This window comes from Hyla sarda, unplaced genomic scaffold (genome assembly GCF_029499605.1).
Source record: "Hyla sarda isolate aHylSar1 unplaced genomic scaffold, aHylSar1.hap1 scaffold_780, whole genome shotgun sequence".
NCBI lineage: Eukaryota > Metazoa > Chordata > Amphibia > Anura > Hylidae > Hyla > Hyla sarda.
Window position 1 is genome coordinate 38,574 of NW_026610804.1, and position 19,146 is coordinate 57,719.

General features: G+C 40.6%; 1 protein-coding gene across 2 annotated transcripts in view; it reads right to left on the reverse strand.

Annotated features, from left to right (window-relative positions):
- Positions 1-19,146, reverse strand: part of LOC130346294 (embryonic protein UVS.2-like) — a 113,413-nt gene that overhangs the window by 37,263 nt on the left and 57,004 nt on the right. Inside the window, exon 1 of one of the 2 annotated variants that reach the window (XM_056554535.1) lies at positions 4,050-4,117. The exons of the other annotated variant lie outside the window; for it this stretch is intronic. The gene's annotated coding sequence lies outside the window, so the exon portion shown is untranslated. Of the gene's footprint in view, positions 1-4,049; positions 4,118-19,146 lie in introns of those variants that run through there. 2 annotated transcript variants of the gene reach the window in all.

The window sequence follows — 19,146 nt, forward strand, 5'->3', positions numbered from 1 at the left end:
TGGACACAACCCTTCCTGAGCAGTAAATGTCACAATGAGTGAGCAGCAGAACAGAGGGATTTGTGAGCCAAATACAGAAGCTAGACATGTAAAAAAGACATGTAAAACATCTGCATGACCCAGTGAGTAACATATATTATTTTTATATGTGATATGACAGGAACACTTTGAAGGGGTACTCCGCCCCTAGACATCGTATCCCCTGGGAACTCCCGCGATCCCCCCTGAAGCCCACCCAGTCATCTGCTGCACAGAATCCTTTGGATAGGGGATAGGATGTCTAAGGGTGGAGTTCCCCTTTAATGCTGGAGGGTCGATCCCAGCCTTTCCTCCAGCAGGTAGTTGCGCAGGCAAAGCCCTTTGTAAGTTCACACTCTATGTATACAGTAAATATATATTTTGATATGGTAAGGGGTTAATTTAAAAAACAAAATGTGTAACAATTTGCACTTATTCATTTTTTAAAATTTCTTTATTTTAATCCTTAAGAGTCATTTTAGTAAATCCGTAGCCGAGGGCATTGTTAGTTAGAAATAATGTTGGGTCTTTGAACACCGTGACCTAATTCTGTAGCAAATCTGTTGCAAGGAAAAAAAAATCTCCCGGTATTTCTGCAATTCACGGCCTCCGAGAGTCTCATATAGTTGCCCCCGTCTGCTGAGGTCAGGGGTTGTCGTCAGGTTTGAGGTTTCTTGGGTTCTTGTTAATGTTGCTCGCGAATATTCGCAATTCGAATTTTATTCGCGAATATCGCATATTCGCGAATCCGCGAAAATTCGCGAATATAGCGCTATATATTCGTAATTACGAATATTCGTTTTTTTTCCCAGTACACATCACAGTGATCATCCCTCTCTGCTTCGAGCTTATGTGGTGTAAAGAAGGCAGTAATACTACTGTGTGAGACTGGTGTGCGAATTTTCGCATATGCGAACATTTGTATATGTAATGTTCGCATATGTTAATTTTTCGCTTACGATAATTTTTGCAGATGTAAATTTTCGTATATGTTTATTTTCGCATATGCGAACATTTGCATATACGAAAATAAAACGAGACTATTACGAATATGACGAATATTCCTCCATATATTCGCGAATATTCGCAAATTCGAATATGTCCAATGCCGCTCAACACTAGTTCTTGTGTGTAAATCTGCCTAAACAACTCCATTTGCCAATGTGGATGAGATTAGATCGGGACGAGTGTCTTTATTGCTACGCCTTAAAAGGATGGCCTCAGCGGTAGGCTGGACTGATCGTATGGGCTCCACCCTACACGTGGTACAACCCTACACGTGGCACAACCCTACACGTGGCACAACCCTACACATGGGACAACCCTACACGTGACACAATCCTACATGTGACACAACCCTACACGAGACACAACCCTACACGTGGCACAACCCTACACATGGGACAACCCTACACATAGCACAATCCTACACATGGTACAACCCTACACGTGGCACAACCCTACATGTGGCACAACCCTACACATGGCACAACCCTACACATGGTACAACCCTACACATGGCACAACCCTACACATGGTACAACCCTACACGTGGCACAACCCTGCATGTGGCACAACCCTACACATGGCACAACCCTACACATGGCACAACCCTACAGTGCACTCCTGAAATCAGGGTCAAGGATCTTCTCAATTGTTCCTGACATGTTCAGATGGTGCCAAGATGACTGCAGGATATGCACCTGTCCTATGGTACCACTATGGGTCGTCAACTACCTACTGTCTGCCCCAATCGGCCCTGTCACACACACACACTTTCGTGACCGTAATACCGCAACGCCGGCCCGGGACCTTTGGATTGCAGATAACATGTATAGGGGCGGAGTACCCCTTCAAAGTCCCGATGACTAATAGGCTTTCACTAACTGATTAAATTTCTTGTCGGAAGAGTAAAACTCTTTGTAGTCAATGGACGGGTACTGCAATAGGGAATCTGGGCGGAATTCCTTATCAAAACTCGGTAGTGTAAACGAGCACTAATGCTGGAGATGCTGCTGGGGATCCTGAGGGTGGCGCTAGGACCTTATTGCCATCCCCATAGACGACAATGCATTTTTGAGCGGATCTGTTGCAAGGATGTTCAAGTACACACATTCTTTCACAGATCCGCTCGAAAACGCATTGCGGTCTATAGGGGTGGCAATGCAGTCCGCGCCGTCCTATCGCCCCCCTGGGGATCTCAGGCAGGAATTCTGAAAGGAGATTCCGTGCTGTAAACCCCACCTGAAGCTGTGTTCACATGGTGGAATTTTCGTCGGATTGTCCACGGCGGACATTTCGCTATTAGCTGGCGCTGGCAAAAACATGCTGGTACTAGGAATACATTTCAAAGCTGTTTCCGCAGAAAAATATGATATGTAAATTCATTTGGCGCGGGCCAGGATGGGGGAAACACTTACAGCGGAAATTCCGCTGTGTGCACGGTGCAGCCGAATCCCATTGAAAAAACGGGACTCTGCTGCAACGGAATTTCCAAGCTGAATTTTTCTGCCGGATTCCGCTTGCCAATTCCGTCACGTGACCATGGCCTTAGGGTACGTATGCATGTGCTATAAATGCTGCGGATTCTCTGCTGAGAAGCCAATGATAAAATCTACTGCATTTAAAGGGGTACTCCGCCCCTATACATCTTATCCCCTATCCAAAGGTGAGACCCCCCCGAAATCTCTGAGCAGCACCTGGCATGCGAAACAGTGGGGGAGATTAAGCAAAACCTGTGCAAAGGAAACGTTGCCCAGTTGCCCATAGCAACCAATCAGATCGCTTCTTTCATTTTGCAGAGGCCTTGTTAAAAATGAAAGAAGCGATCTGATTGGTTGCTATGGGCAACTGGGCACAAATTGCCTCTGCACAGGTTTTCATAAATCTTACCCAGTAGGTTTAAAACGCTGGGTTCCCACGGCGGGAGACGTGATGTCACACCACGCCCCCTCCATTCATGTCTAAGGGAGGGGGCGTGACAGCCACCACGCCCCCTCCCATAGACATGAATGGAGGGGGCGTGGCGTGACGTTTCCTGCTGCGGGAACCCAACTTTCTAAACATACTGTTAAGAAGGCTGGGCACTGCACAGAGGTCGTGGGGGTCCCAGCAGTGGGATCCCCAGGATCAAGAGATTTTTTAAATCAACTGGTGCCAGAAAGTTAAACAGATTTGTAAATGACTTCTATTAAAAAAAATCTTAATTCTTCCAGTACTTATTAGCTGCTGAATACTACAGAGGAAATGGTTTTCTTTTTGGAACACGGAGCTCTCTGCTGACATCATGACCACAGTGCTCTCTGCTGACATCTCTGTCCATTTTAAGAACTGTCCAGAGTAGGAGAAAATCCCCATAGAAAACATATGCTGCTCTGGACAGTTTCTAAAATGGACAGAGATGTCAGCAGAGAGCACTGTGGTCATGATGTCAGCAGGGAGCTCTGCGTTCCAAAAAGAAAACCATTTCCTGTGTAGTATTCAGCAGCTAATAAGTACTGGAAGAATTAAGATTTTTTTTAATAGAAGTCATTTACAAATCTGTTTAACTTTCTGGCACCAGTTGATTTAAAAAATAAATAAAATAAATTAAAGTTTTCCACAGGAGTACCCCTTTAAAGGGGTACTTCACCCCTAGACATCTTATCCCCTATCTTAAGAATAGAGGATAAGATGTCTGATCAGAGGGGTCCCGCCGCTGGGACCCCCGTGATCTCTGTGCAGCACCCAGCTTCCATTTAGAACGCTGGGTGTGAGCAGCTGGGGTCGTGACGTCACGACCACGCCCCCTCGTGACGTCACACCCCACCCCCTCAATGCAAGTCTATGGGAGGGGGCGTGGCGGCTGCCACGCCCCCTCCCATAGACTTGCATTGAGGGGGTGTTGTGTGACGTCACGATGGGCATGGCCGCGACGTCACGAACCCCCGCCACCTGCTCCAAGCATTCGAAACAAAATGTTCCGAACGCTGGGGCAGCGGAGTAGCCCTTTAATCTGCAGCAAATAAACAATGGCGGAGATTCCTCAAAACCTGTTGTCAGGGAAGAGCAGTTTAGCTGCCCATAGCAACCAATCAGATTTCTTCTTTCAGTTTCAAAAAGGCCTCTGAAAAATGAAAGAAGCGATCTGATTGGTTGCTATGGGCCACTTCACCTCTCTTCCTTGACAACAGGTTTTGATCAATTTTCCCCCACAGTGCGAACATATGCTTTTAACAACCAAAGTCAGACTGTCACATCAGTCCTTGCTTGTAAACTAAAGGGTTAATGTTGTGGAGTAACCCCGGGGACAATAAACCACCAGAATAGCAGGACAATTATTCCGCGGTTGCGTTTTGGTGACATTTGAATTATAGTACACAAACGCTGAACATGAAAAAGCGGCCGCATTATACACGTTGTCTGCGGCGCGAGATCCTGGTTTAAGGCTCATTAATCCCCCAGAATAGGGTCATTAGCGGCGTATCCGGACCGCTCCTGTCCCCCTCCTAATTCCGCTGCGATTACCAGGATAGATGAGGTCGCCCCATTTTTTTTGCTTTTCTTACAATTTTTCTCCTTGAATGCGTCGTCATGGAATATTAATGTCTGGCGGCTCGGGTGAATTGCGGAATCTTTACAAGCTGGCGGCGAACTATTACCGCAGGGGGCAGAGATATATTGGTTCAGCACCTTGTTTGGAGTTTAGGGCCTTGTGTGTACAAACCGCGCCGAGAGCGAAACCCCCGAGGTGGAGTGACCTGAGACCGCAACATCTCCGTACAGACAGATATCAAGAAGACAACACAAAGACCTGAACTATGGGAGTTATATTCTTGTATATAGGGGCAGTATTATAGTAGTTATATTCATGTATATAGGAGCAGTATTATAGTAGTTATATTCTTGTATATAGGAGCAGTATTATAGTAGTTATATTCTTGTATATAGGAGCAGTATTATAGTAGTTATATTCTTGTATATAGGAGCAGTATTATAGTAGTTATATTCTTGTATATAGGAGCAGTATTATAGTAGTTATATTCTTGTATATATGAGCAGTATTATAGTAGTTATATTCTTGTATATAGGAGCAGTATTATAGTAGTTATATTCTTGTATATAGGAGCAGTATTATAGTAGTTATATTCCTGTATATAGGAGGCAGTATTATAGTAGTTATATTCTTGTATATAGGAGCAGTATTATAGTAGTTATATTCTTGTATATAGGAGCAGTATTATAGTAGTTATATTCTTGTATATATGAGCAGTATTATAGTAGTTATATTCTTGTATATAGGAGCAGTATTATAGTAGTTATATTCTTGTATATAGGAGCAGTATTATAGTAGTTATATTCTTGTATATAGGAGCAGTATTATAGTAGTTATATTCTTGTATATAGGAGCAGTATTATAGTAGTTATATTCTTGTATATATGAGCAGTATTATAGTAGTTATATTCTTGTATATAGGAGCAGTATTATAGTAGTTATATTCTTGTATATAGGAGCAGTATTATAGTAGTTATATTCTTGTACATAGGAGCAGTATTATAGTAGTTATATTCTTGTATATAGAGGCAGTATTATAGTAGTTATATTCTTGTGTATAGGAGCAGTATTGTAGTAGTTATATTCTTGTATATAGGAGCAGTATTATAGTAGTTATATTCTTGTATATAGGAGCAGTATTATAGTAGTTATATTCTTGTATATAGGAGCAGTATTATAGTAGTTATATTCTTGTATATAGGAGACAGTATTATAGTAGTTATATTCCTGTATATAGGAGCAGTATTATAGTACTTATATTATTGTATATAGGAGGCAGTATTATAGTAGTTATATTCTTGTATATAGGAGCAGTATTATAGTAGTTATATTCTATATAGGGGCAGTATTATAGTAGTTATATTCTTGTATATAGGAGCAGTATTATAGTAGTTATATTCTTGTATATAGGAGGCAGTATTATAGTAGTTATATTCTTGTACATAGGAGCAGTATTATAGTAGTTATATTCTTGTATATAGAGGCAGTATTATAGTAGTTATATTCTTGTATATAAGAGGCAGTATTATAGTAGTTATATTCTTGTATATAGGAGCAGTATTATAGTAGTTATATTCTTGTATATAGGAGCAGTATTATAGTAGATATATTCTTGTATATAGGAGCAGTATTATAGTAGTTATATTCCTGTATATAGGAAGCAGTATTATAGTAGTTATATTCTTGTATATAGGAGCAGTATTATAGTAGTTATATTCTTGTATATAGGGGCAGTATTATAGTAGTTATATTCTTGTATATAGCAGCAGTATTATAGTAGTTATATTCTTGTATATATATATATATATATATATATATATATATAGTTATAGTTTTGTACCTACAAAAAACATTTTTCAAGGTCGTCTAACTGAACAGAATGATCACTCGTATCTTTGTAAACCGACCTATGAATAATTATACTCACCATCCTAGTGAGTAGAGATGAGCGGCATTGGCCATATTCGAATTGGCGATATTTCGCAAATATATAGACCAACATTTGTTATTTATTCGCGAATTTCGCGTATTCGTTATATTCGCATATTCGATGAAGAAAACAGTGAGGGGGGGGGGGGCAACTTTACTATTGGTTGCTGGGGATGTTGTTGATAACCTCTGACCAGTGTATTTGCATTATTCTAATTGGCCCACAAGTGAAAAGAAGGAATATGCGCATATGCGGAAAAACAAATATTCTCAATTTCAAATATATAGCGAATATATTTGCAATAGTCGCGAATTTGCGATATTCGCAATAAAAATTCGAAATGCGAACATTCGTGCCCAACACTAATAGTGAGCAGTCGCTGGTACATAGTAATGAGAGGAACGCGTCTCCCATGGCGGAGCCCCACCGAGGGCCTGAGCGTCCTCCTTACAATGACTGATCACCGCAGTCCGACCGCATCTAAAACTGTAATCATATAAATAATAAGAATCGAAAAACTGCTTATGAAAGGGAAAAAACACAAATGGCGACAATAGATGAGCGAGCGCTGGCGCAAAAGGGAATTAGTCCCATTAAACAAATGGTGGCCGTACCCGGTAGAGTCAGTGGGGCGCCGATATCCCGCAAAGGCGGATGAGATGTCTGGATCCACAATACAAATGAGCGTAATGAAGGCAAAACAGGACGGGACAGCAGGGGCTTCTCCACGTGCCCGATCATTGCAGATAAAACATGTCCCACATTCAGATGAAGCAGAGCTGGGGTGGAGTAGTATTGGAATATGTGGTTTTACAGAGCTGAGTTTGCCAGTAGTGTTGTTGAGCGCAAATATTCGCAATTCAATTATTTATTGCAAATTTCGCATATTCGCAAATATGGTGAATATAGCGTTATATATTCGCAATTACGAATATTCGTAATTTTTCCCCCCCCACAGATCTCAACCCTCCTATAAGAAGGCTCCTATACTATTTACTGTATTAGACTGGAGAGCGAATGTTCACGGATATGAGAATAAGCGAATATTCGCGAATATCGTCACTAAAGAATATTAGGAGATAGATAGATGGAGAGATAGATGATATAGATCAGTGGTCTCCAACCTGCGGACCTCCAGATGTTGCTAAACTACAACTCCCAGCATGCCCGGACAGCCGTTGGCTGTCCGGGCATGCTGGGAGTTGTAGTTTTGCAACATCTGGAGGTCCGCAGGTTGAAGACCACTGATATAGATGGATAGATAAGATGGATAGATAGGTAGATAGTTATCCGCATGCGAAAATAACCACGAATATAGCGAATATGCGAATTTCACGACTATAGGAGGAATATTCGTCCATATATTCGCGAAATATCGCAAATTCGAATATATGGCCTTGGCCGCTCATCACTATTTGCCAGGTGTATAGCGTTGAGACTTGTGGTGCTGTAGAGAGATTGCCGGGTGTAGTAGTATTGAAGCACGTGGTGCTGCAGAGCTGAATGTGTCAGGTGTGATCATATTGTAACTTGTGGTGGTGCAGAGCTGAGTTTGCCAGTTGTATTAGTATTGAAATTTGTGGTGTTGCAGAGCTGAGTGTGTCAGGTGTAGTAGCATTTCGTTAATGTGCTGTTGTAGAGCTGAGTTTGTCAGGTATAGTAGCATTTAATTAACGTGGTGTTGCAGAGCTGAATTTTTCAGGTGTAGTAGGATTGAAACTTGTGGTGTTGCAGAGCTGAGTTTGTCAGTTGTAGATTTAGTGAAACGTGTAGTGTGTTGTAGAGCGGAGTTTGTCGGGTGTAGTAGAGCTGAGTTTGTCGGGTGCAGTAGAGCTGAGTTTGTCGGGTGTAGTAGAGCTGAATTTGTCGGGTGTAGTAGAGCTGAGTTTGTCGGGTGTAGCAGAGCTGAGTTTGTCGGGTGTAGCAGAGCTGAGTTTGTCGGGTGTAGCAGAGCTGAGTTTGTTGGGTGTAGTAGAGCTGAGTTTGTCGGGTGTGGCAGAGCTGAGTTTGTCGGGTGTGGTAGAGCTGAGTTTGTCGGGTGTAGCAGAGCTGAGTTTGTTGGGTGTAGTAGAGCTGAGTTTGTCGGGTGTGGCAGAGCTGAGTTTGTCGGGTGTGGCAGAGCTGAGTTTGTCGGGTGTGGTAGAGCTGAGTTTGTCGGGTGTAGCAGAGCTGAGTTTGTCAGGTGTAGCAGAGCTGAGTTTGTCAGGTGTAGCAGAGCTGAGTTTGTCAGGTGTAGCAGAGCTGAGTTTGTCAGGTGTAGTAGAGCTGAGTTTGTCAGGTGTAGTAGAGCTGAGTTTGTTGGGTGTAGCAGAGCTGAGTTTGTCAGGTGTAGCAGAGCTGAGTTTGTCAGGTGTAGTAGAGCTGAGTTTGTCAGGTGTAGCAGAGCTGAGTTTGTCAGGTGTAGTAGAGCTGAGTTTTTACACACTTCATTGTGTTATTTCTATATGTTTATTGTTGATTTTCTCTTGTTAACAAACAAACAAAGAGGGGGGCTGACCCAAGGTTCCCACTTCCTCTACAATTCCCTAGATAGAAGAAAGGGGGTGCTATAGTAAATGGCTATATGGGTTCCCATTGTAGTGCCAGCTGGGGCCCCACACAGTTGACTTCCTCTGGGGACTGAGTACTTGCCACTCAGTTGCAAAGTGGATACAACCAGTACTGGGCCCCTTCTCCCTCCAATGGGCCACATAGCAGCCCCATGGTCCCCCTCACTGGTGAGCCAATAGTGACTGATAATCATGGGGTATGCACTAGTATTGTTATATAGTGCATTTATTCCACCAGTCTTTTTGTGTGTCAGTCTTCACTGCTGGTTTGGCATTCTGTTCATTTAGCAACAGGGCAGTGTTTTCCAAACAGTGTGTCTCCAGCTGTTGCAAAACTACAACACCCAGCATGCCCGGACAGCCTTTGGCTGTCCGGACATGCTGGGAGTTGTAGTTTTGCAACAGCTTGAGACACACTGTTTAAAGGATACCTTTCATTAAAAAAAAACTTTTGATATATTATAGATTAATGTATGCAAAATAACTTTACAATTGCATGTTATTAAAAAATATGCTTCTTTCTATTTAATTTTCCACTTTGAATAATTGACCACTAGGGGTCTCCCTACCAGTCCTGGCCACAAGCCTTTTATTTTTATTTATTTATTTATTTTTTATAGATTTCATGCTGGAGTCCGAAATCTCAGACTGCAGCCGGGACACAGACAAGCTCAGCACTGCTCCCTGCCTGTCAATCAGACAGGCAGGAGCCAGCACTGTGCTCATAGCACAGCAGGGAATACTCCTGACCCTGCCTTACTGCATGCCCTCATTCATTTTACTATCTGAGCTCCGATCTTTCTTCTCTCTGCACATGCAGTTGTAAACAGAGAGGAGAAGATTCAGAGCTGCAGGCTGCTGTGTTCACAGCCTCTATGCTGGGCCACGCCCCCTTCCTCCCTCACACTAGGACAGCTGAATGAGCAGCCAAGAAGACAAGAAATCAGGTAGAAAGAGGGGTTTTTGAATGAAAAGAAACACAGGGATAGTGTAAGTGAGAGTCAGGGACAGATGGGAGGGGGGGGGGGGAATTAGGGATAGTTTAGATCATAATAGGTACTCTTTAAAAAAAAAAAAAAACACTGCAACAATGTCATAAAAAATAAAAAACTGAACTACAGGCCTGTCCATATAAGGAAGGATATTACATTAATATGATGGCACTAATTGTATAAGACTAATGCCAATGCCTTGTGACAGTTACGACTATATATTGGTGTGGGGCGCTGCCCCCCCAAATAAGATGGTTGTTCACACAGTGCAAGGAGTTCAGAGCAGATTTCACTATAATCCTGTGAGGAAGCTGCAATTGACACATTCAGCCACTAGATGGAGCTCATTCTCCATCAGAACAGAGACTTGTCTCTAAACACCCACTGCAGAGGCACAATCCATGAATCACCTGCACAATGTGACTGCCAGGAGGAGAAGCACAAGAACAATTTTACTACTTGGTTTTTTATGGTTAATATTAGGTATCTGTCTCATAAAATTTGTTGTTTCAATGCAAAAATCCTTATTTCATGGTCTGTCCATCTCTGTTCTGTATATTTTGTTTAAATCCTAAAGTGGTTTGCGGCTTATAGAAGCTTCTATATTGTGCCCTCACATCAGATCTGTATGCTGTAGTTTTTATTTGAGTATTAAATACTATCTATCTATCAATCTTGCAACAGAAGAATGCAGCAGCACACTGCCAGCACAAAGATATAGGTGAAACATGAATATGCAGTTAAAGGGGTACTCCGGTGAAAACCTTTTTTCCTTTAAATCAACTGGTGGCAGAAAGTTAAACATATTTGTAAATTACTTCTATTAAAAAATCTTAATCCTTCCAGTACTTATTAGCTGCTGAATGCTACAGAGGAAATTCCTTTCTTTTTGGAACACTGATTACATCACGAGCACAGTGCTCTCTGCTGACATCTCTGTTCATTTAGCAACCATGCATAGCAGATGCATAACAGATGTATGCCAAGGGCAGCATGGCGGCTCAGTGGTTAGCACTACTGCCTTGCAGTGCTGGGGACTTGGGTTCAAATCCCACTAAGGACAACAATAAATAAAGTGTTATTATTATTATTATTATTATTATAACGTCAGCAGAGAGAACTGTGCTCGTGATGTCATCAGAGAGCATTCCAAAAAGAAAAGAATTTCCTCTGTAGTATTCAGCAGCTAATAAGTACAGGAAGGATTAAGATTTTTTAATAGAAGTAATTTACAAATATATTTAACTTTCTGCCACCAGTTGATTTAAAAGAAAAAAGGTTTTCACCGGAGTACCCCTTTAAAACATGGAGAGCTATACAGCTATGGTGTATGTTTCATCTATATCCTTGTGCTGGCAGTGTGCTGCTGTATTCTTCTGTTGCTGTATATCTAGCCTAGTAGCGTGCACCTGTAGGCCAGGTTCATATAATAGTTTGGTATCAACTAAAGTGCTGGCTGACTTATTCTTTGTCTGTATCTATCTATCTATCTATCTATCTCATATCTATCTATCTCCTATCTATCTCCTATCTATCTCCTATCTATCTCATATCTATCTGTCTATCTCTCTATCTATCTATCTCATATCTATCTATCTATCTATCTATCTCTCTCATATCTATCTATCTATCTCATATTTATCTATCTATCTATCTCTCTCATATCTATCTATCTATCTTTCTATCTATCTATCTCTCTTCTATCTATCTATCTCCTATCTATCTATCTATCTATCTATCTATCTCCTATCTATCTATCTCATATCTATCTATCTCATATCTATCTATCTCTCTCATATCTATCTATCTATCTATCTCTCTTCTATCTATCTATCTATCTATCTATCTATCTATCTATCTAGAGAAATAGGGAAGCAGCACAATCCAAAATGAAGTAGAAAAAGTGGTGCATGCAGAACCGGACCTTGGTCAGGGATCCATATGGTATACAAAAAACTTTCATAAATCCGCAGCACTCAGGAATCCATAAATAAGTGTAGTTTATTCCATAAACAGAAGTGTCACAGCAACGTTTCTGAAAGCTCACCTGGCCTTTCTTTTAATCTGTCTATCTCACTCCATTACATTTGTATAGTGCACTTGTTCCCGTTCATTGTCATGTTACCTGTACACCTGTCCTTATGGTTACACTTTATAGTTCTATTCCGCCCCATGCAGAACAATCCTCTTATGTCAGGGAGGAGCGCTCCATTCTCTTCACATTAACATATAATTACAGAATGCCCTGAAGTGGCCGGATGTGAATGGAGCCGAACGTAATACCTGAGCTCACCTGTATAGTGCTCACCTGTATAGTGCTCACCTGTATAGTGCTCACCTGTATATTATTCACCTGTATAGTGCTCACCTGTATAGTGCTCTCCTGTATAGTGCTCTCCTGTACAGTGCTCTCCTGTATAGTGCTCTCCTGTATAGTGCTCGCCTGTATAGTGCTCATCTGTAGAGTGCTCACATGTATATTATTCACCTGTATAGTGCTCACCTGTATAGTGCTCACCTGTATAGTGCTCACCTGTATAGTGTTCACCTGTATAGTGTTATCCTGTATAGTGCTCTCCTGTATAGTGCTCTCCTGTATAGTGCTCACCTGTATTATGTTCTCCTGTATAGTACTCACCTGTTAAGTGCTCTCCTGTATAGTGCTCACCTGTTTAGTGCTCTCCTGTATATTGCACACCTGTATAACGCTCTCCTGCATGGAGATCACCTGTATAGTGCTCTCCTGTATATTATTTACCTGTATATTGCTCTCCTGTATATTATTCACCTGTATAGTGCTCTCCTGTATAGTGCTCTCCTGTATAGTGCTCACCGGTATAGTGCTCACCGGTATAGTGCTCCCCTGTATAGTGCTCACCTGTAAAACGCTCTCCTGTATAGAGCTCACCTGTATAGTGCTCACCTGTATAGTGCTCTCCTGTATATAATTCAACTGCATACTGCTCACCTGTATAGTGCTCACCTGCAAATAGTGCTCACCTGCATATAGTGCTCACCTGTATACTGCTCTCCTGTATAGTGCTCTCCTGTATAGTGCTCTCCTGTATAGTGCTCTCCTGTTTAGTGCTCTCCTGTATAGTGCTCTCCTGTATAGTGCTCACCTGTATAATGCTTTTCTGTACAGAGCTCACCTGTATAGTGCTCACCTGTAACACTCTCCTGTATAGTGCTCACCTGTATACTGCTCTCCTGTATATTATTCACCTGTATAGTGCTCTCCTTTATAGTATTCACCTGTATACTGCTCTCCTGTATAGTGCTCACCTGTATACTGCTCTCCTGTCTATTATTCCCCTGTATACTGCTCACCTGTATAGTGCTCACCTGTATATTATTCACCTGTATACTGCTCACCTGTATAGTGTTTTCCTGTATATTATTCACCTGTATACTGCTCACCTGTATACTGCTCTCCTGTATATTATTCACCTGTATACTGCTCACCTGTATAGTGTTTTCCTGTATATTTTTCACCTGTATAGTACTCATCTGTATAGTGCTCACCTGTATACTGCCCTCCTGTATAGTGCTCACCTGTATACTGCTCTCCTGGATATTATTCACCTGTATAGTGTTTTCCTGTATACTGCTCTCCTGGATATTATTCACCTGTATAGTGCTCACCTGTATGTACTGTTTACCTGTATATTATTCACCTGTATACTGCTCACCTGTATACTGCTCTCCTGGATATTATTCACCTGTATAGTGCTCACCTGTATATACTGTTCACCTGTATATTATTCACCTGTATACTGCTTTGAATTATTTTCCATATGATTTTTTTGATACCAATGATGGAGGCTCAAGTGCATTGTTCCTGGGTTCCCCCTAGTGGTCCCTGCAGGACAGCACAATCATTTCCACAGACTCCTGTCCTATCCTGTATCCCATCTGTCAATCACACATACATCAATGCTCCCCAGCCTGTGGCTTTCCTACTGCACCAAAACTACAACTCCCAACATGCCCTGACAGCCGAAGGCCGGGGTACACTGGTGACCCTATTCCCCCAATCATGTCCTATCCATTCCCCATAGGGGTTCAGTTCACATAACCATCCCCATTGCCGTCCCCTCCCTGCGCTGCCGCTTAGGATCTGTATTCAGCAGTGAAGCCATATTTGTGTCTTCATTTCATGCAATATATTGCTGTCAGGCCCAGATTGGAGCGATATTACCTGCCGGCGCAGATCATTTCCTTTTTAATAAAAATCGCAAAAACACGTTTTCATTTTATGCAATGTCTCCTCACATGAATAGCAGAGAGGACAGCGGCATTGTATATCTGTGTGTTACAATGTATCCTGTGAGTCGTGTCCTGGATCTGACATATCAGATGATTCTATCGTTTATACATCACAAATATGATACAAATGTGTTACGGAGAATGTGAGGACATGATGCATCACACTATTACATATACATGTCTATCTATCTATCTATCTATCTCATATCTATCTATCTATCTCATATCTATTTATCTATCTCATATCTATCTATCTATCTCATATCTATCTATCTCACATCTATCTATCTATCTCATATCTATCTATCTATCTATCTATCTATCTATCAATCAATCAATCTATCTATATCTATCTATCTCATATCTATCCATCTATCTCATATCTATCTATCTATCTATCTATCTATCTCATATCCATCTATCTCATATCTATCTATCTATCTATCTATCTATCTCATATATTTATCTATCTCATATCTATCTATCTCATATCTATCTATCTATCTCATATCTATCTATCTCATATCTATCTATCTATCTCATATCTATCTATCTATCTATCTCATATCTATCTATCTATCTATCTCATATCTATCTATCTCATATCTATCTATCTCATATCTATCTATCTATCTATCTATCTATCTCATATCTATCTATCTCATATCTATCTATCTATCTATCTCATATCTATCTATCTCATATCTATCTATCTATATCATATCTATCTATGTATCTATCTCATATCTATCTATCTATCTCATATCTATCTATCTCATATCTATCTATCTATCTATCTATCTATCTCATATCTATCTATCTATCTCATATCTATCTATCTATCTCATATCTATCTATCTATCTATCTCATATCTATCTATCTATCTCATATTTATCTATCTATCTATCTATCTATCTATCTCATATCTACCTATCTATTATCTATCTATCTATTATCTATCTATCTATCTCATATCTATCTATCTCATATCTACCTATCTATTATCTATCTATCTATTATCTATCTATCTATCTATCTCATATCTATCTATTTAAATAAAACAGAATAAATATAACAGAAAAAACTCAGAATGGGCCCCACTCCCATAGGGAACGCCACCACATTTATATATATGTAAGGACACATCAAAATGCCTTAAATTGGTTCCAGAGAAGAACTGAAATGTTGCTGTGACATGAGCCAATAAATTTACCTCTATTTTGGGGGTTTTGGAGTGCTGGGCTATTGTTTTTCTATTATGAATGATCTGATGGGTGATGGGGTCTGGGACACTGGCACCACCATCTACACTGTGACTGGTTTAGTAGTGCTGCATTTTATTTTATATATACATATATATATATATATATATATATATATATATATATAAATATATATATATATATATATATATATATATATATATATATATACAGTCCACATATATAGATAGACAGTCCAAAGCTACAGGACAGCTATTGGTGCTGGGATACCACATTTCTATGTACTGTATGTGAATAGGTACTGTGTGAATGTATGAATGTTTGTAATATATATATATATATATATATATATATATATATATATTCCATTTGTATGTACTGTTTCCCAGTTTGTACTCTGTGTATGTATGTATGTGTGTGTGTGTGTGTGTGTGTGTACTGTATGTGTGTACGTATGTGTGTACTACAGTGAAATCTCCCTTAGTGGACACCTCCCAATAGGGGACAGTTTTTAATTCCCCGGCAGAGTCCCATAAGACTAAATGTATTTGCAGCCTCCAAATAGGGGACATTGCTAATAGTGGATGCGGACACACCCAATAGGGGACAAAACACTCCCAATAGGGGACAACCAGGCTTATGTGCCGGCCCTACCTTGTACACAAAGCTGCCATCAGGGGGCCCCAATGCACCTCCCTGCAGAAGCCCCAGCACAGAAGCAGAAGAGCGTTGTTTAAACTGTGGTCTTGTGCTTCTGTACGTCCACCGGCCACATCATTCACTCCTTCCATGATCCCCCCCCCGTGCCACTTTATTTCCCCTGTGCCAAATATCATCCCCCACCCCTTTTTTACCCCCTGTTACACAGAGGGTAATAATGGGGGAATTAAATGGCACATAGGGATCAAGGGAAACAGGTTATAAAGGGTGTTATAAAATAATGGAGGGGGGGGGGGGTGATTTTAAGACAAGACAAGATACTCCTATTATACTTTTTAACTTCTTTTACTGAACTCAGCAGCAAATAAGTAATGTAGATATCAAAGAAAAAACTTGACATATATGGTGCTACCAAACATGCTGCACCAATACAGTAACCAATCACAGTATAGCATAGGTTATATAGGTAACTGTCACCAAGGTAACTTTCTTCTTCTTTGCTGCTCAGCAGTGTATTCAGATAAGTGTTTTGTGCTCTCTTATATTTATAATATATTTATTCTAATATATATTTGTGTATATATTTTCACCATACATATATTTATATCTCTATTTTATCCTATATGTAATAATTTTTCCCATATATATTTTAATAACACTTCTCATTTCTCCATCCATATATTCCTCTTCCCATTTATTTTCCCCTTTCTTTTTTGAAATTTTATAGAATTTTCCTCCATTTTCTTTTCTTTGCCCTTTGGTGTGTATATATATATATATATATTTGACCAATTATATAATTTTTTTCCAATATTACCTCTTTCCCTCCCTCTTTTATACTTACCTAATTGATCCCCACATCTTCCGATTACCTCCGACACCTTATTTCGACGATTGAGCTGCTCCGCTTCCCCGCGACTATCTTCTTATTTTGCTGCATCACAGCTGCCATCTTCTTCCTCTGAGCGTTCAGTTGTTTGCGCTTGCGAGATTTCGCCAACAGTGAGGTGATCTCCTGTCAGGCGTTGGCGGGCTCCTGTCATTCGCCTCAGAGTGACGGAGCCTGCCTGATGTGTATTTCACCTGCTGTATCCTTATGTTTATACAAAGTATTAATACATTATATACAATTTATTCTCTTATATATCATTTTTAAGACTCTGCTGCCACCCTGTGGCTTTTTTCTACTACAACTAATAAATTTAGTTTTTTGCATTTTATTCTATTAAATATTATGTATTGATTATTAATTTTAATATTGTCCAATTATTAGATTTACATCTGATTATGTATATTTATATATATTTATGTATAGTTATATAGTTATTTATTTACATATATTTATTTTATTCTTATATTCCCTAATTTTATCCACAGTATATGCATATATTAATTTATATTATATTCTATCCATTTACATATCTGTAACATGTCTGAGGAAAACAGAGGGGTTATTAAAGAATCCGTTACTCAAGACCACCTCCAATCTATGGTAGATGATTCTGTCTCTAGGTCCGTCCACTCCGCAGTGCAATCTGTCCTTCAAGAATCTATTTCTAAGTTGGTCAGTATGGCACTGAACCGTCCTACCCCTCAGGATGTGGTGGCTTTACCCCCTTCCACTCCATCAGACCTGTATTGGTCCCCTGAGAAATCTATTTCTAATCTTGCCAAAGGCATTAAAGGTCCAGGCAAATCTAAATCCAAGAAACACCATGTGTCTGACGGCCCACACTCCTCTAAATTAACAAAACCCCACAAAGGAGTTTGCCAAGATTCCTCTCAATCCTTACAGATTGAGATTGATCTGACTAGTGGGACTAACCCGCCAGACCCTTTACCCTCAGCCCGTGAGGAAGAATGAACTATTAGTGCTCAGAAACCCGCTCATAGAGCGAAACCGGACTCCTTCAGAGAATCCTTCCCTGGCGAATCTGTTGATTCAGATACTGCAGATGTTGAGGATATTGAATATGTCTTTGAGGAAAGCGGCGATGACCATGATGACTCTGATATTCAGGAAGACATGATTATGGGAGACTCAGGTGATCCCTTCTTTGATCCCTCATTGATTTGCCACCCCCACTCTGGTGAATGGTTACCTGATCCTCAGGTGGCTAAATATTTATCCATTTGGGACAAGAAGGATTTAGATAGGGCTTCTGCCCTCAACCCTACTCTCCCTCATAATTCTTCTGCTACACCAGAGCTTGCTCCTATCCTTACTAAGTACTTACTTAAGACAGGTAAAAATCCCAAGAAAGGAGTGGATAGAAGTTTCTAGGCTTGTCAAGACAAGCTAATGGACCTCCTTGGACCCCTCACCAAAATACTTGATATGGCTGAGGAGGCTACCAGCACAGGCAAACCTGTTGACACTGCAACCCTTAGTGGGTGGGCTCAACGAGCAGTGTGCTTTTTTGGCAACACCAATTCGGCAATTTCTGCTGAGCGAAAATGCTTTATATTAATGAAAATTGATCCTCAACTCACTAACCTTGCCTCTAATAAACCACCCAATCCAACTCAAGGGATGTTGTTCGGGGACGATTTCATCAGAGGGATGAATAAATACGTTTACCTTTTCTCTTCCTTGAGTAAGGCGCAAACATTAATGAAAAAAGGTATTTTCCCAAAGAGTTTTTGGGAAGGCCAGAAGAGGACGGAGCCGCTTTTCCGGCCAAGCCGCTCAATATAGAGTGCAATTCAGAGGCTCCTATCCTCCATCTCAACTCCAATTTGCAGGACACTCCTCTGTCCCTCCACCCTTTTTCCCGTACAGATGCAGGCCGTAACGTGCAAGGAACCAAAGAGGATTTCCACAATCCAGACCACCTTTAGGTAAGTCTCACCTTGTCTTCTTCCCTGAACATTCCATTGGGTGGAAAACGCATACATTTTTCCCAAACTTTAGTTACGATTACTTCCGACTCATGGATATTAAATACTGTTCTGGGATACCAGATAGAA